This window comes from Silene latifolia, chromosome 6, assembly GCF_048544455.1.
Source record: "Silene latifolia isolate original U9 population chromosome 6, ASM4854445v1, whole genome shotgun sequence".
NCBI lineage: Eukaryota > Viridiplantae > Streptophyta > Magnoliopsida > Caryophyllales > Caryophyllaceae > Silene > Silene latifolia.
In genome coordinates this window covers 93459272-93477050 of record NC_133531.1, presented here as the reverse complement: position 1 = coordinate 93477050, position 17779 = coordinate 93459272, and the positions used below count along the sequence as shown (strand labels likewise).

Genomic DNA, 17779 nt, shown 5'->3' with positions numbered 1-17779 from the left:
ATCAGTACAAATTGAAAAAATAACAAGTCTCGAGAAAAATATTGTCGAGATAATCTGCAAATTGGAAAAAATACTTCCACCTTCATTTTTTAACTCAATGGAACATCTGCCAATTCATTTGCCATATGAAGTGAAAGTGGGTGGTCCTGTGCAATATAGGTGGATGTATCCTTTTGAGAGGTAATATCAATATCTTTTACGAAGCCTTTTAAGGTTAATACTTAATTTCATTCATTCTTAACCAATTTTTTTGTAGGTTCTTGAATCATCTAAAAAAAAAATTGGAAATAAAGCTCGTGTTCAAGGGTCATTATGCAACGCATATTTGCTTGAAGAAATAGCAAATTTTTGTTCTTTTTACTTTGAAGATCATATAGACACAAAGGCAAAAGACCTTGACATAGGTCAGAAAAAGGCGAAGTATTCTACCTTGCCCGAGCTATTTCAAGATCATGAGGGCACTACTTCTGGAAAATGTCGTGAAAGATTTTTGGAAGATAACGAATATGAACGTGCACACCTCTATGTTTTATCTAATTGTGATTCTGATGAGTTGAAACGTATGGAAAGGTTGTTTGAGGATTACATCAAAAGAGAATATCCTGAGGTTTCTATGGCCGAGGATATTTGGAACAAATTTGAAACAAAATTCCCTAACTGGCTTAGAGGTCAAGTAAGTAAATAATATATATTTTATAATGCTTATTTAAATTATATTATTATTTGGTAAATAATTGGTTCTTTATCATTAATTCTAGGTAAATAATTTAAAAGATCCAGTTGTAGTTGCCTTAGCAAATGGACCTTCAAAAAAAGTAAGAACTTGGAAGCGTTATTCAATCAATGGATACAAATTTCGAGCTTTCATAGATGGGAAAGATTTGGAAAAGTCTACAATTAACAATGGAGTGTGTGTGAGTTCGACTGAAGGAGCTGACTACTATGGAACCCTAAATGAAGTTGTTGAGTTGTCTTATATTGTGAAAAAAACCCTTACAACGTTATTTTATTCAAATGTAATTGGATAGATAACTCAGAAAGAGGAATGCAAGTACATAAGGAATATAAACTTGTGGATGTTAATCGGAGCAAAAAATTTCCAAAATATGACCCATTTGTATTAGCATATCAAGTGGAACAAGTTTGCTATGCTCCTTATCCAAATATCAAAAGAGATAAAGATCAGTGGTCGCAGATTTAAAATAAAGGCAAGATCACAAGTGGATGCTCCTACTGATGAATCTATCTTTCAAGAAGATGTTAATGGTGATACAACATTGACAATAATTGAAATAGAGGATGAGAATGAAAATGTGGAGGAGGAACAAGAAGAAACGCAAGGAGATGAAATGCAAGTACGTAATGATGCTATGCAAGAGGAGGAAGATGAGGAAGAGTTAGGAGAGGAGGCTTTGAAGAAGTATTTAGAAGAAGATGATGATGAGGATTTTTTAGAATCGCTTTTTGAAAGCAACGAAAACACTAATTTAAGTGATGATGATGATGATGATGATGATGTCTAGGATTTATATTAGTTGTAGATGTTTTGTACCCTTTCTTTCAATCTTATTACTTTGTTGGTACTATTAGTTGTAGATGCCGTATGGCTTAATTTAATGAAATCTTTCTTATTTGGTAGCTATTATTTGATTATTTGATTTCTTACTTTGCCAATTTCTTTTTTTGTTGCTATTATTTGATTATTTGATTTCTTACGTTGCCAATTTCTTACTTTGCTAATTTGTTATTTGGTTGCTATTATTTGATTTCTAACAATGTTGAGGAATTTAGTTGGTTTCTATGGCGTCGAGGAGACGAAGACATGGTAGTAATAGTAATGCAGGAAACCAAGGACAGGGAAACGAGAATGAAGAAATACCATACCAGATTGACAAAATTCATCTCGATTCTCTTGAGCAAGATGGCGGCGTTTGGTTAGTATGTTATTTCTTCGTAATTAATTATTTTTATAACGATTTATATATATATTTATTATCTTCTCATTCTTTTTTTCAGGTTCAGTAATGAGAAAGTTGTGAGCTTGATATCGGATAATATTGGATGCAACTACAAAGAACATGCTCCTAACTGGAAATCGGCGTCATCTACTCTAAAGAAGGATTGGTGGAATTGGTTTGAGGTATTAGCAATTGTCATTTAATTTAATACTAGGTATTTTATTCATTTATTTTATATTTATTTACAATCAAGTTTATTTTCTAACTTTATTTTTTATTGAATAGTGGCGTGTTAGTTACGATCCCCGTGACAAGGCAAGGGTTAAGAAGGCTTGGGAAGATGCCATGAAGACCCGTTTACGGCAAATGATTTATCGAGCTTATCATAAGGAAGAGCATGAAAAGCCGGATTGGATTAGTCTTTGAGTTGCACCGTCAATTGAAGAATAGACCACTTGATGATCCTAGTTTCACGGGAAGATCGGAGCGAGTTCGCCAACCGTAGGTCGGGAAGTGACGAGAAAAGGGAAGGCGTTGGCTACTCACGTAATGGGTCGAAAAAGCACTTTGCAATATATGGACTCAATGGTAATTTCTTCACTTCCTTTTTTAATTTATTACCTTTTTTTCTTTAACTTTATTTAAAGTTAGTAATTATATTTAACAAGTATCAAAATTGTAGATTGATAAAGATGGGAAAGGAGATATTCCGTCCGCTTTGCAAATGTTGGAGAAGACAAGGAAGCATAGCACAAAAGGATGGTTATCCAAAAAACTGGTCAACTCTTCGTAAGTTACTATAATTATTTAATTTTTAACTCATTTTTTCAATCATGATTATTTAGTAGATGGTATCTAATCTTTCGTTTTTTATTGATATAGGGTAAAATCATCTCAAAGAAAACTCGAGCTTGAGCCAAGGGGTCGAGAACATTGATGATAATGAAATTTATATTGAAGAACATGGAGGGTTTGATAAGAAAGGTAGAGTACTTGGCGCGGGAAATGCAAAGACCACAAATTTGGGAGCACCACCGCCGCTCGACTGGTAACCTCTTTTCTACTCCTCATACTCCGGGTTTTGTTGGTAGAGTCGCAAAAGAGAATGCGCGACTAAAGCAAGTCGAGGCCGAACAATCTCAAAGGCTTGCGGCAATAGAGGAGTTCTTGAGCCAACAAGGTTTTACCACTCAAACTTGTAACCCGGGAGGTCCAACTGGAGCTAGAAATGACTTTGATGATGATGGTGGCGACAATGCTAGGCCTACTCCTACTCCCACTCCCACTCCCGTGTTTTGATGTAGTTGTTTGTTGATTAGAAGTTATCATTCCTACCCCGTAGTTTATGGACTTATTTGGCTTTCTTTGTTGAACAATTATTGTACTAAACGGTTGTAAACCTTTTATTTTAAGTTAATGTGAAGACGTTGTTTGGAAATCTCGTCTTGAACGAGTTGTGAATTTCTCAATTGCTGGATTTTCTGAATGTTTGTAGGAAACCGGGAGTATATGTAATTGCTTTCAAAGCAATTTGGCCGCTGGAAGAACGCTGTAAACCCACTGGGTGTTTAATCCTTGCGACGGAATTTGCGACGGATTTTCCGTCGCAGGGTCTGACTTTCTGTTTGACTTTAGGGACACGTGTCAAATTTGAACAGTGATATGCGACGGAAAAGCCGTCGCAGATTTTGACTTTATGTTTGACTTCAGGGACACGTGGCCTTCAATGAACAGTGATTAGCGACGGACAATCCGTCGCAGATCTTGACTTTCTGTTTGACTTTAGAGACACGTGGCCTTCAATGAACAGTGATTAGCGACGGAAATTCCGTCGCAAGTAACCGTTTTGCGACGGGTATTTGCGACGCAGTGATCCGTCGCAGGTATTTATCAGCGACGGAATTTCCGTCGCAGAACCAAAATTTGCGACGAAATGGAGCGACGGATTAAATCCGTCGCAATTCCGTCGCAAGATCTATATTTGCGACGGGATTGACATATTTGCGACGGCGTTTTCCGTCGCTATGGAACCTTTTTTTTGTAGTGATTGGGGGGTTTTCAATTGTGATATTCTAAACTAATGAGAAGGTAAGGAAGAGAAAATAAGAGAATAAAGTGTAGATACCTCGTTTCTGCACCTCCCGCAAACCACCCGGTGATGATTGGGCCGCATGTTTGCTACGCGGAACGATTTGTGACAATTCGTAAGATTATCGTCCAGTGATTGCTCAAACATTAATGTCTACCTCTTAGTTGTCATCTACGTGACGATACGGTCGTTTTGACAGTAATTAGAGTACATTTGGAGTCCGGGCCTAAAACCGTCTTCATTTTCTGATAACCGTTAAATCCCGAGTCAGAATGTTCTGGAATGTTCCGGATATTTCTATTCCATATTTCACAATTTTTATCCTTTGGTAAACAAATCTCCGTAATATTCACATAAGATATTAAGGAAAACCAATTATTTCCGTCCTACCATAACTTAAACACGGAAATCTTTCTTTCGCAGGAGAAAACCACTTGGGAACAGACGCAGCAGGTGCTGCGCCTCTTCCAAGAGACGCAGTGGCTGCTGCGCCTCTTCCCAGGCCCTTTTCTGCGTATTGCTCGTATCTTTTTCATATCTTTCCGAGATTCACTTCCAAAGACTCTCCGAAACCCTATTCCTCCACGTGATTAGTATAAATAGGAGCCTTCGCTCCTCATATTTCTGACGCGAGTGTCCGCCCTTCTCTTCTCCCTTTGCATTCTAGACTTTGTTCTTACTTTTTGGCGTCTACGTGCTTGAACATTCGACCACGTAAGCTCGGATCCTTCTGAGTACCAGCCTTTCGTTTGCATGACCGACCAATTTGACCAACTCCACAATCAATCAACTTAATTAATCTAATCGTTTTCCTCTTACGAGGGCACTTTTTTTACATTCGCGTCGAGCATCACTAATCGATATCTTAGTCCTTCTCGTTTCGTCAAACATGTAAGCCTGAGGGTGTAAATCTCTCTTTTATTTATTGTATTTTATTTATTGTATAATCAATTGTAAGGTTTATGTCGAAAATACCAATTAAAACCGATTTCTAAAACCGTCTTTTAAGAAACCTTTTTACGGTTTCCGGTGATGGACGTCGAGAAAGGACGCAAAGAAAGCTCGCTGCGCCTCTCTTCGAAGGAGCGCAATGCCTGCTGCGCCTCTTCGTGAGGCTGCCGCAGTTCCTGCTCCCTTTCTTCTTCCTCGTCCTCTGTAATTCGTTTGCTTTATTTATTTTCTTTCGTTTTTTGTTAATTCTTCATCATAATAGCTAATAATTCACATGTATATAATTCATCATTCGTTAACAAGTATAATTCATTTAAATCCGACTTAAATCCCAAATAATCCAATATTTGCGGGTTTTCGTCATTAAATTCAATTCCGGGTTTTAGAGATTCAATTCATTCATATTGAGTTTCTGGAATTCGTCTTTGATATATTTGCATCTGTTTATCATTGTCACCATCATATATTCGTCATCAATTCATCATGTTTAGTCTAATTAATTTGTTTAATTTGTGTAGTTCATTAATATCGTTCACTCCTGTAATTAATCCATCTTAATTCCGTCTCACTCATATTTTATTGCTTTCATGACCCATTCATATGTTAAATAACCTATTAACCACTTTCATCCGAGTAAATAATTTAATCGATCTTTAAAATCACCAATTAGCATTAACGGCTTGCAATTACGGCTTCACAAATCGGAATCAAGGAACGACGCAGCGTCTGCGCGCGCTTCTTCCAAAGGACGATCGTCGTCATTGCGCTTTGTTCTCGGGCCGAGTTCTCGTCCCTGAACTCCGTTTCTTCCTTGACTTAGTTATTTAGTTTCCGTATTAATTAACTATTATCCGTATTATCACCTACTGATTTGTTCGTTAATTCATTCTTTTATTCTTTTTCTCAAATTATCCGTTTTAAAGGTATTTTCGACATAAATCGCCTAATCCGTTGTAATTATTGTAATTTTCATTATTGTAATTTATAATTATTGTATTTCTTTTATTGCTTGAATGTTTTCACATGTAATTGAGCATTAAATCCTACTTCGACCTAATTGCATGATAAACTACTTGTTAACCGACTTAGTCTAATCTTCACATGTTAGGATTAATCTATGGATGTTGCATTGCATGCATACAATCGACGATATATCAAGTACGAATAACTTCCCTAATCATTAGTAGAGGCCGCTATCGAGGCGGGCGGGATTAGGTGTTCGATCAAAAGAGCTTCCTAATACGTACCCTCACCCCTTACTCCAGATCTCCGTGAGCACCCGTGTTCATTGGCATCCACAAGAGTCATTCTAGACATAGAATGCTAAGGGTAACGATTGCTTAGTGTTCATGTCACTACTTTATGTCTTGACATGACATGAGGTATTCGAACGGTTCCAATTTCCCATAAAAATTGGTGGCGACTCCATACAAAAATGCAAACGCTTGTTTCTCTTTTCCTCCCAAGCGCCCCGTGGCGGCCCGCTGTCCACGGTTTGGCGACTCATGGGATAATACACTTACGTGTAGGTAAGGGTGAAACTTGAACAAGGTTAGGGAATAGTTTGTACAAGACAATTGTCGGTTTTCATAACTCGGTCTTCCTAGATCGTTTCATTCGGCCTTCCTAGGCCCAACCTAACCCATTCGACAAATCGTCCCGTCTAAACGGTCCTAATTCTTATTTGGGCCTAAGGATGGATAGCGATTGACGTCATCTATACCATGATGCTTACTCTTGTTTGTATCAAGGACCTTCACTACTTGAGGAAATGGACTAGGAATCGGCCTTACTCTTGTTTGGCACGAGCCTCTCCACAGACTTCGGGTTTGATGGTTCGGTATGGCAACCCACCCTTTAAACCAAAACCTTTTTTAAATGCACTCAGCATCCCGTTATAATGCTTGTATAAATGTTTGTACCTTACGTGATCACCATTTCTAAACAAAACCATGACGATTTTTCAAAAATCAAAACCCCCTTTTCTTAATCAAAATTTCGAAATAGGCCATTTGATTAGCGCAAAATCCGGTCAAAACTCTGTCCGTTTGTCTTGTTAAAATTCGGGCCACAAGCCCATTTCAAAACCTCACTTTGAGTCCACTCCTACAACTACACTATAGTTGACTAGGACACACATTTTCAAAAACCTTGTCTTTCTTCAAAGCTCACTCAACACAAGTGGCACACACCCACTTCACGAGTCAAAACATTTCTTCTTTTAGCAAGTGTGTTAGAATGGTCGATCGTGTTGATACGTGCATATTCTATACACTTTATCTGCGGTTTTGGCACGTATTTTCATGCATAATTGTTAGCTTAAGGCTACTATTTCTCCCGAAACGGTTTACTTTGCATTTTCTATGATTTATTGTAGGAATGAGTGGAAGTAAGCTAAATCAAGCCTAAATTGTCCTCCGGAAGCAACTTCAAGGAAGCCTAGAAGAAGGAGACTCGGATTCACTCACCTTGGGATGCGTGCGAAGGAGTGAAGAGCTGATTTGAAGGAACAAAAGAGCCACTGCACAGCATTACCAGTCGATCGACCTCTCCCACCAGTCGATCGACCACTGAAGTACATCAGACGCTGCTGTTCTGCGTTGACCAGTCGATCGACCACGCTTACCGGTCGATCGACCAGGTTTCGAGCTGATACTTATTTCTTCGTGTTAGACTTTTAAAAGCCCAACTTGTAATTAACTTTCAGTATCTTTTTAACAGTAGAACGCAACAATTATTAGGTTATGCTTTTCATTATTGAGAAACTCAATTTTTAGATCTAGCTTTGGGGACGAAAACCCTCGATTTCGATACTTTGTTCTTGAATTCAATTAGTAAGTTTTTATGCAATTCCTTTCTTCTTTAAATTCTTGTTATTTTCAATTCTTGTTTTATCAATTAAATTCCAGAAATTCATTTCTTGTCCTTTGTCTTTTATTTACATTCAATCATGTCAATCTTGTTCTTTGTTATCAATTTAGAAATTGTTTTAGTTTTAGTCATGCGTAGCTAATTGTTTTGATTGGGAATGAGGTGAACCATGGCATGAATTAGGATTATTTGTTGGCATGAATTCTTCCGTTTGGTCTCGTTGTCTTTGATTGTAACACCCCCATACTCCAAGTGCCTTACCAGGACCACTCAGGTATGAAGACATTACCATCTCGGTTACCCGAGGCAATGATAATCAAACAACAATAAAGAACCAACGTTTATTATAAATAGTTTAGTGAATAAATACAATCCTCAAAACCAAACCAAAGTACGATACATTATTCAAACTGACTGTCTAACGGAAATGTAAATAAACTAAGGCTACAACGGAAGACTCCTATCATCATGTCGTGGCATCCCAGCTATCCCAGTACTCATCTTAATACCTGCTCAATATCTGCTCACCATCCCCGAATGGATCACCGCAGGTTTACAAAACAACACCGGGGTCAGTACTAATCACACAATCAATATAGATAACAATAATAATACAAACAGACAGCTGAACTGTCACACACACACACACACACACCACCAATTCCCATCATCTCAATCCTGACTGTCCACCGGGACCCACCACGCGATGGGGGGACCGCAGCCGTTCCCACCTAAGCCCCGCTCATCATACCGAGCGATAACCCTGTCCATTAATGTGCACATCCCCTCCCGTGGCGGGTTCCACGGAGGGCGAAACTAGGGCGTGAAGCCACTCCCGCAAGTGACCCCACTCAGCCGAGAACGCATCTCGAGAACCATCAACAGCAATCACAACCACAAACACAGTACAATCATTATATCAAACAACTGAATACAAAGACATCACCAATACCCCATTATGGGACTAATACTTTGAGTAGAAATCCTACCCGAAAGCACAACAATCGAGACGGTATCAACAGCTGTATCAAAAAGCCTCTTCTACGAACCCTCCTCCTATCATATAACACATAAAGGCTACACATCACACACTACACATAAAAACCCCCAATCTCTAAATTAGGGTTTAACCAAAACAAGGGAAAGACAATAAAAAGGGTACGTAGATCTTACCCTCGACGCAAGGAACTCAACGATACGAATAACGACAAGAACCGACCGTCGAACTCCGGAATTGCTAAGAATGCGATTAGGAAGATGAACTGGTTGCTTTCTCTCTTAAACAGGGTTTTAGGTTTTGTAAAAGTGATTTAAAACAATGACGACGATACTTAAATACCTAAATCGCATAATTAACAAAACCCGAGAAATCTCCCCGTAAAACCGGACACTCGATCGAGTACCCAAGGTACTCGATCGAGTACCCCCCTACTCGATCGAGTACCCCAGCTACTCGATCGAGTACCCAACAGGTCAGAAACTATTTCAATTCGCCACCTACCCTTACTCGACAGAGTAAGGGCTACTCGATAGAGTACCCCAAGACATATAAATACGGAGTATTTCAGTCTTCCCTCCTTAAAAGGAACTTCGTCCCCGAAGTTCAAACCACTACTAAACAAAGGTACTCCCATAACATTCCCGACTCGTAACCAAAACAAAATTCAACATAAAACATGGTACTAACCCAACTTATCCCGACAAACATACTGACACAACATATAAAAGGGGTATAAAACTCTTAAAAACTGCTCGCGATCATCTCCTACCCTCCTAAAAGAAACAAGGTTACGTCCCCGTAACCATACATACCTGATCAAAAAGGAAAGGGTAACGCTCTTTCATGATATCCTCTGCCTCCCATGTAGCTTCCTCAGTCTCGTGGTTAGACCAAAGGATCTTAAGCAAAACTGTCTCACCACTCCTAGTCTTCCTAACCTTTCGGTCTAGAACCTGCTTAGGCACCTCAAGATATGATAAGGACTCATCTAGCTCTAAACTCTCTGCCTCCAACACATGTGACGGGTCACTCACATACTTCCGCAGCTGCGATACGTGAAACACATTATGCACTCTCTCTAACGCAGCCGGTAAAGCCAGACGATAAGCAACTTCCCCAACTCGCTCTAAGATCTCATAAGGCCCTATAAACTTCTGACTTAGCTTGCCTTTCTTCCCAAATCTCATAACTCCGCGCATAGGAGACACTTTCAAAAGAACTTTGTCCCCAACTTGAAACTCTATGTCCCGACGATGTAGATCTGCATAACTCTTTTGTCGATCCTGGGCTGCTCTCATCCGTTCCTTGATCATCTTAATCTGTTCCACCATCTCATGCACCATCTCTGGTCCTAAAACCACTGCCTCAGCACTGTCGTCCCAACAGATTGGACTCCTACATCTCCTCCCATACAAAGCCTCAAACGGTGCCATACCAATACTTGTGTGATAGGCTTGTTGTTGTAAAAAACTCTATCAAATCCAACCTCTGTTCCCAGCTACCACCAAAATCCATCACACAAGCTCGCAACATATCCTCAAGAGTTTTGATTGTTCTCTCGATCAGCCTGTCACGCGGGATGAAAAGTCGTACTCATTTTCAAAGTTGTTCCCAACGATTCCTGCAACTCTTTCCAAAACCTCGATATAAACCTCGCATCTCTGTCAGACACTATGTCCTTAGGGACTCCATGTAACTTAAGCACGTTCTTTCGATAGGCCATAGCCAATTGTGCCTTAGTCCATGTATCTTTCATTGGAACAAAGTGAGCTGACTTGGTCAGACGATCCACTATCACCCAAATCATGTTGTTACCTTGTTGACTCTTTGGCAAACCCACAATGAAATCCATGGAAATGGATTCCCACTTCCACTCCGGCACCTCTAAAGACTGAATCTTACCTTGTGGTCTTCTCTGTTCCCCTTTAACTCTCCGGCATGTCAAACAACGGACACAAACTCAAACTGTCTCTTTCTTCATCCCAGGCCACCAAAACCTTTTCTTCAAATCCTTGTATAGCTTGTCTCCACCTGGATGAACTGAATATGGTGTGCAATGCGCCTCTGTCATGATCGTCTTTTTCAACTCCTCATCATTAGGAACACACCACCTACCATCAAACCTCAAACTACCATCTGTATGAATAGAAAACCGGGACACTGTCCCTTTCTCTACTCCAGCTCTCCACTCAACTATCTTAGGATCCAACGCCTGTTTACCTCGAATATCATCATAAAACTCAAGCTGTACTGTCATATCACCCATGGCATCTCCTTTCTGCATCATATGTATCCCAAAGCTCGCTACCTCATCCCTCAGCCTCATCAAAGATAGAGCTGTACACAAGGAATGTACACTCTTCCTACTCAAAGCATCAGCAACAACATTGGCCTTCCCTTCATGGTAGATGATTTCCATGTCGTAATCGCCAATCAACTCCATCCACCTCCTCTGTCTCATGTTCAACTCCTTCTGCGTGAAGATGTACTTGAGACTCTTGTGATCAGAAAATACCTTAAAGATTGCTCCATAAAGGTAATGTCTCCAAATCTTGAGAGTAAACACCACCGCACCCAACTCCGGATCATGAGTAGGGTAGTTCTCCTCATAAGGCTTCAACTCGCCTAGAAGAATAGACAATCACTTTACCATTCTCGCATTAACACACATCCCACCCCATTCTTCGAGGCATCTCGTATAAACCTCAAAATTCTCGCTCCCTTCAGTAATGCTAAGACAGGAGCGTGGGTCAAACGCTCCTTTAATGTTTGGAACGCCGTCTCACAACTCTCATCCCAACGAAACTTGTTCTCTTTCCTCATCAACGCTGTCATCGGTCTAGCTATCTTGGAGAAATCTTTCACGAACCGTCTGTAGTAGTATCCAAACTAAACCCAAGAAACTCCTAACCTCAGCAACATTCTTTGGTGCTTCCCACTTTGTCACTGCCTCAATCTTCGCCGGATCCACAGCTACCCCATCTTTAGAGATCACATGCCCCAGAAAAACAACTTTCTCTAACCAGAACTCACACTTGGACAGCTTAGCATACAACTCATGATCCCTCAAAGTCTGCAACACGATCCTCAAATGCTCCTCATGCTCCTCCTTAGTCTTAGAGTAGACTAAGATATCATCGATAAACACCACTACAAACTGGTCCAAGAACTGTCTGAAGATTCTATTCATCAAATCCATAAACACTGCCGGCGCATTAGACAACCCAAACGGCATCACCACATACTCGTAATGGCCATACCTCGACGTGAAAGCTGTATTTGGTATGTCCACCTCTCTAATCTTCACCTGATGGTACCCCGACCTCAAATCAATCTTAGAAAAGACTGTTGCACCACTCAACTGATCAAACAGGTCATCTATCCTTGGCAAAGGATACTTGTTCTTTATCGTCACACGGTTCAGCTCTCTGTAATCTATACATAACCTCAAACTCCCATCTTTCTTCTTCACGAAAAGAACTGGTGCTCCCCACGGCGATACACTTGGTCTAATGTATCCCTTCTCTATCAAATCATCCAACTGCTTCCTAAGCTCCTCCATCTCCTTAGGACCCATACGGTACGGTGCCTTAGAGATTGGCCCCGTCCCTGGCTTCAACTCTACGGTGAAATCTATCTCCCTCTTCCGTGGCAACCCCGGAATCTCCTCTGGAAAGACATCTGCAAACTCCCCCACCACTGGTATCTCATCCACTGCCGGGCTCTCTATCCGGTCATCTCTCACATGGCACAAGATCAGAGGACATCCCTTCCTCAGATAAGACTTCAAGGTAACAGCTGTAATCAACTTAACTTTGGGTTTGACGAGAAACCCACGGTAAGACACACTAACACCCTTTGGACCTCTTAAGGACACTTTCTTTTGATGACAGTCTATCTTAGCTTTATACTTTCCTAACCAATCCATCCCAACTATCATCTCAAAACCGTTAAAAGGAAACTCTAGCAAGTCTACAGGGAAATCAACTTGCCCAACTATCAAAGATACATCTCTAAACAACCTCCCACACGATACAGACTCACCCGAAGGTATGAAAACTTGCTCACTAACAGATTCATATACTCTCAAACCCAACTGTTTAACATGACTCGAAGACACAACGACTGAGAAGCCCCCGAATCGAACAAAACAAAGGTAGGAATACCATTAACAAGGAATGTACTGGTGATAACATGCGCATCTTCCTCAGCTGCTTTCTTCTCCATCATGAATAACTTGCCATCGGTCTTCCGCCCACCTCCCTGGACAAGATCTTGGGCCGATGCGGTCGGCTTAGCACCCGACCCTTGATTGTTGTTGTTGCTTGTCGGTGTTTTTCGATAAAATTACCGCCGTTGCGGTTGCCTCCACTCTGCAACTCGACTTCCCGGTTTGGCCATGATCCAGGCCGGTCTGTTGCTCGCGAAGCTCTGTGCAGGTCTCTGGAAAGATCCCGGTGCACTCGTGCACTCATGTCTCTTGTGGCCTACCCCACCACATCCAAAGCAGGTCACTCCCCAACTATTACTCACACTTCCACGGCCACGCCCAAAAGAAGTCCCAGCACTAAACCCAGACCCAGAAGAAAACCCCTTTGACTGATTGTGGTTGCCTTTCTTGTAATTAGATTGGCCACCACCCTCGCTCTCAGACTTCCTCTTCTCACCACCAGATCTCTCCTGAGCCATTTCCACCAACCTCTCAGCTCTCCCAGCCCTCTCATAAGCTTCCTTAACATCGGTAAGGATTCCCACGGGTAACTTATCCATAATCGTGGTAGTCAACCCTCTTTCAAACCTCAATGCCAGGTTCTCCTCACTCAAACCCATATCCTCGGCATACCGGACTTCTCATTGAACCGTCTGTAGTACTCGGCTCGGACATCTCAGCCATCATCTTAAACTTATCAAACTCTTCCCTCAACTTACTCCTCACATGTTCCGGTACGAACTCCTTCCTCACAGCCCTACGAAACTCCTCCCAAGGTATAGCAGGTAAGCCTTGGTTGGTATATATTTCCTTAGCACTCACCTTCACTGTATCCCACCACTTGCCAGCTGCCTCCCTCAGATAGAATGCAGCCTGTTCCACTCTCATCTCATCAGGACAATGAACCAAATCTAAGATGTTCTCCATCTCCCTCAGCCAACTGTCAAGCAGATTAGGCTCCCCAACTCCCTTGTACTCTTTCGGGTTAAACCTCGCAATATAGAGGCTGATTTTTGAATGATCAACCTCCTTCTCCTTATCCTTACTCTTGTCCTCATTCACTCTCTTCAGGGTCTCAGTAAGAGCGTCCTGGTGCTCTAACATCTTAACGATGTCATCCGTGGTCATAAGCTCAGCTCTCGCATACAAAGCGGTTCTCTTGGGCGGCATCTTGAAGCTATATAAGAAAGGGTAAACATAAACACACGTACTAAACCTCAAAACACGAAAACACGCTGCCCAGAACCCACTCGATCGAGTTCCCAAACACACTCGATCGAGTAACGGGCTACTCGATCGAGTGCCCCACGTACTCGATCGAGTACCCAAACTCCAGAACCCAAACAAACCTTCTGATCTCTTACCTACTCGATCGAGTATCTAGGCTACTCGATCGAGTGACCCCCTACTCGATCGAGTACCCCTAGCTACTCGATCGAGTGCCCCAAAACTCATTTCTGGACTCAAAATCGCCAAAAACCCACCCGATCGAGTCAGTCTCACTCGATCGAGTAACACTAATTCGTAAGAGCTACCCGCATGTTACGTCATATGCTAACATGCTAAACTTTATAAGTCACATTATATCATAATAAGCATACTACGCATCTTTTCTACTATCCGCGAAATCATTTCATCATATTATTAAATGCCACATTGTAAATCATCCAACATGTTATCATCTCATCAACAAGTTTCCTCATATCACCATTTTCTTTCACATGCTCAACTTTCTACTTCAACATCCAACAATTAACACATTCCATCACATTCATAAACCAGTTAACCAAACACACATACAACTCGACAAACACTTCCCCCATGTGACCGGTTCAAAGTTGTAGGGCGACCCCTGCGACTTTAGGACGTCTCCCAAGCCTTTGCATAGCTCCTATAACTTTTACCCCGGGTTCATTTTAATTGACTCCCTATGTTCATTAAGTTCATTGGTTACAGGTTTCAGGATCGTCGCTCTGATACCATTTGTAACACCCCCATACTCCAAGTGCCTTACCAGGACCACTCAGGTATGAAGACATTACCATCTCGGTTACCCGAGGCAATGATAATCAAACAACAATAAAGAACCAACATTTATTATAAATAGTTTAGTGAATAAATACAATCCTCAAAACCAAACCAAAGTACGATACATTATTCAAACTGACTGTCTAACGGAAATGTAAATAAACTAAGGCTACAACGGAAGACTCCTATCATCATGTCGTGGCATCCCAGCTATCCCAGTACTCATCTCAATACCTGTTCAATATCTGCTCACCATCCCCGAATGGATCACCGCAGGTTTACAAAACAACACCGGGGTCAGTACTAATCACACAATCAATATAGATAACAATAATAAGACAAACAGACAGCTGAACTGTCACACACACACACACACACCACCAATTCCCATCATCTCAATCCTGACTGTCCACTGGACCAGCCCTGCCAGTGGGGGACCGCAGCCGTTCCCACCTAAGCCCCGCTCATCATACCGAGCGATAACCCTGTCCATTAATGTGCACATCCCCTCCCGTGGCGGGTTCCACGGAGGGCGAAACTAGGGCATGAAGCCACTCCCGCAAGTGACCCCACTCAGCCGAGAACGCATCTCGAGAACCATCAACAGCAATCACAACCACAAACACAGTACAATCATTATATCAAACAACTGAATAAAGCACATCACCAATACCCCATTATGGGACTAATACTGAGTAGGAAATCCTACCTGGAAAGCACAACAGTCAGACGGTATCAACAGCTGTATCAAAAAGCCTCTTCTACGAACCCTCCTCCTATCATATAACACATAAAGGCTACACATCACACACTACACATAAAAACCCCCAATCTCTAAATTAGGGTTTAACCAAAACAAGGGAAAGACAATAAAAAGGGTACGTAGATCTTACCCTCGACGCAAGGAACTCAACGATACGAATAACGACAAGAACTGACCGTCTGAACTCCGGGAATTGCTAAGAATGCGATTAGGAAGATGAACTGGTTGCTTTCTCTCTTAAACAGGGTTTTAGGTTTTGTAAAAGTGATTTAAAACAATGACGACGATACTTAAATACCTAAATCGCATAATTAACAAAACCCGAGAAATCTCCCCGTAAAACCGGACACTCGATCGAGTACCTAAGGTACTCGATCGAGTACCCCCCTACTCGATCGAGTACCCCAGCTACTCGATCGAGTACCCAACAGGTCAGAAACTATTTCAATTCGCCACCTACCCTTACTCGACAGAGTAAGGGCTACTCGATAGAGTACCCCAAGACATATAAATACGGAGTATTACATTGATAAACCTTTTTACTAGATTGAAAGATTAGTAATTAGAACTATTATTAGATTGGAATTTCTCTTGAGTGAAAGCTTTGAGAAATTTCGGGGAATTAAAAGACCGCAAGGTTAATTTGAGCATTGATCGAAAGGCTTGCTTATACCCCCTGAGACCGTTTTATAGGATTTCTGTTACCTTATTGTCCTGACCATTGCCGTGGTGAACCGAATTTCCCGATCCCTTTTTTATCTTGTTGAGAAATTTCATTTAGCATTTAGTCAATTCAGTCAACCAATCTCAAACCCCCAATTAATTGTTACTTTTATAGACTGAAAAAATAGCAAACAAAATCAACCTTGTCTCTCTGTGGTTCGACCCTTACTATCACAAGCTATAGTTTTAGTTTGGAATTATAAATTTAATTTTAATACAAAACGACGGTATCAAATTTTGGCGCCGTTGCCGGGGAGACGGTGTAATTCTGTTTGCTTTATTTTTAGTTTATTTTTCTTGTCTCAAGGAACTTTGGTTCCTTGAGACCGTTGCTTACCTTTGCTTCTAGTTTTGCTTTTGCACAGTTAGAAGACAGGTTTTCGAGAGGAAGACTTGAGTACTCTCACTTTGGCAATTATGGCTACAATATATGATAATCTTCAGCCAAAGGAGCACCACCTTCCAAAGGGGCACCAATTACCTACCCCTATTACCGGTAATTTCGAGTTTCGTTCCTCTTATATCGATTTAGTGGAGCGAAATCAGTTCGCCGGTCTGCCTGATGAGGACCCCTTGAAGCATATGGAAACTTTCACAGACTACTGCTGTTCCATACCTATACCAGCTGGGGTAACTCAGGATGACGTAAAGGGGTTAATGTTCTTATACTCCTTGAAGGATTCAGCACGAGATTGGTACCGCTACCTTGATAGGGTAGCAGCTGGAGTCACGGACTGGACATCTCTAGCATTAGCCTTCTACAAGAAGTACTTCCCACTTTCAAAGACTGACGCCTTGAGAGGTAAAATCACAAGTTTTCAGCAAGGAGTTGATGAGGATTTTTGTGAAGCATGGGGACGTTTCAAAAGTTTGGTCCGAGCTGTCCCTCACCATGGTTTCCAGCAATGGTATCTCTGCAACCTATTTTATAATGCTTTATATGATGATTACAAGGTCATCTTGGATGCAAATTTTAAATGGTAGGTTCCAAAACAATACCGGTCAGAATAAAGGTTGGAATACTATCGAGGAGATGGCAGTCCATAAAGCTGAGTTTGGAAGTTCACGTGGAAATTCGAGAAAGCAAAGTGATGAAATGAGTGCCGTTGTGACACTTATTACTTCTATTACTGCCCGTCTCGAGAAGCTCGAGATTTCTGAAGCTTCCAAGGAGAAAGTTGAAATA

General features: G+C 41.3%; 1 non-coding gene across 1 annotated transcript; it reads right to left on the bottom strand.

The window, feature by feature from the left end:
- Positions 1-17385: 17385 nt before the first annotated feature.
- Positions 17386-17492, bottom strand: LOC141589488 (small nucleolar RNA R71). The gene has a single exon (XR_012520425.1). It is a non-coding gene; the product is annotated as a small nucleolar RNA R71 (small nucleolar RNA).
- Positions 17493-17779: the final 287 nt, after the last annotated feature.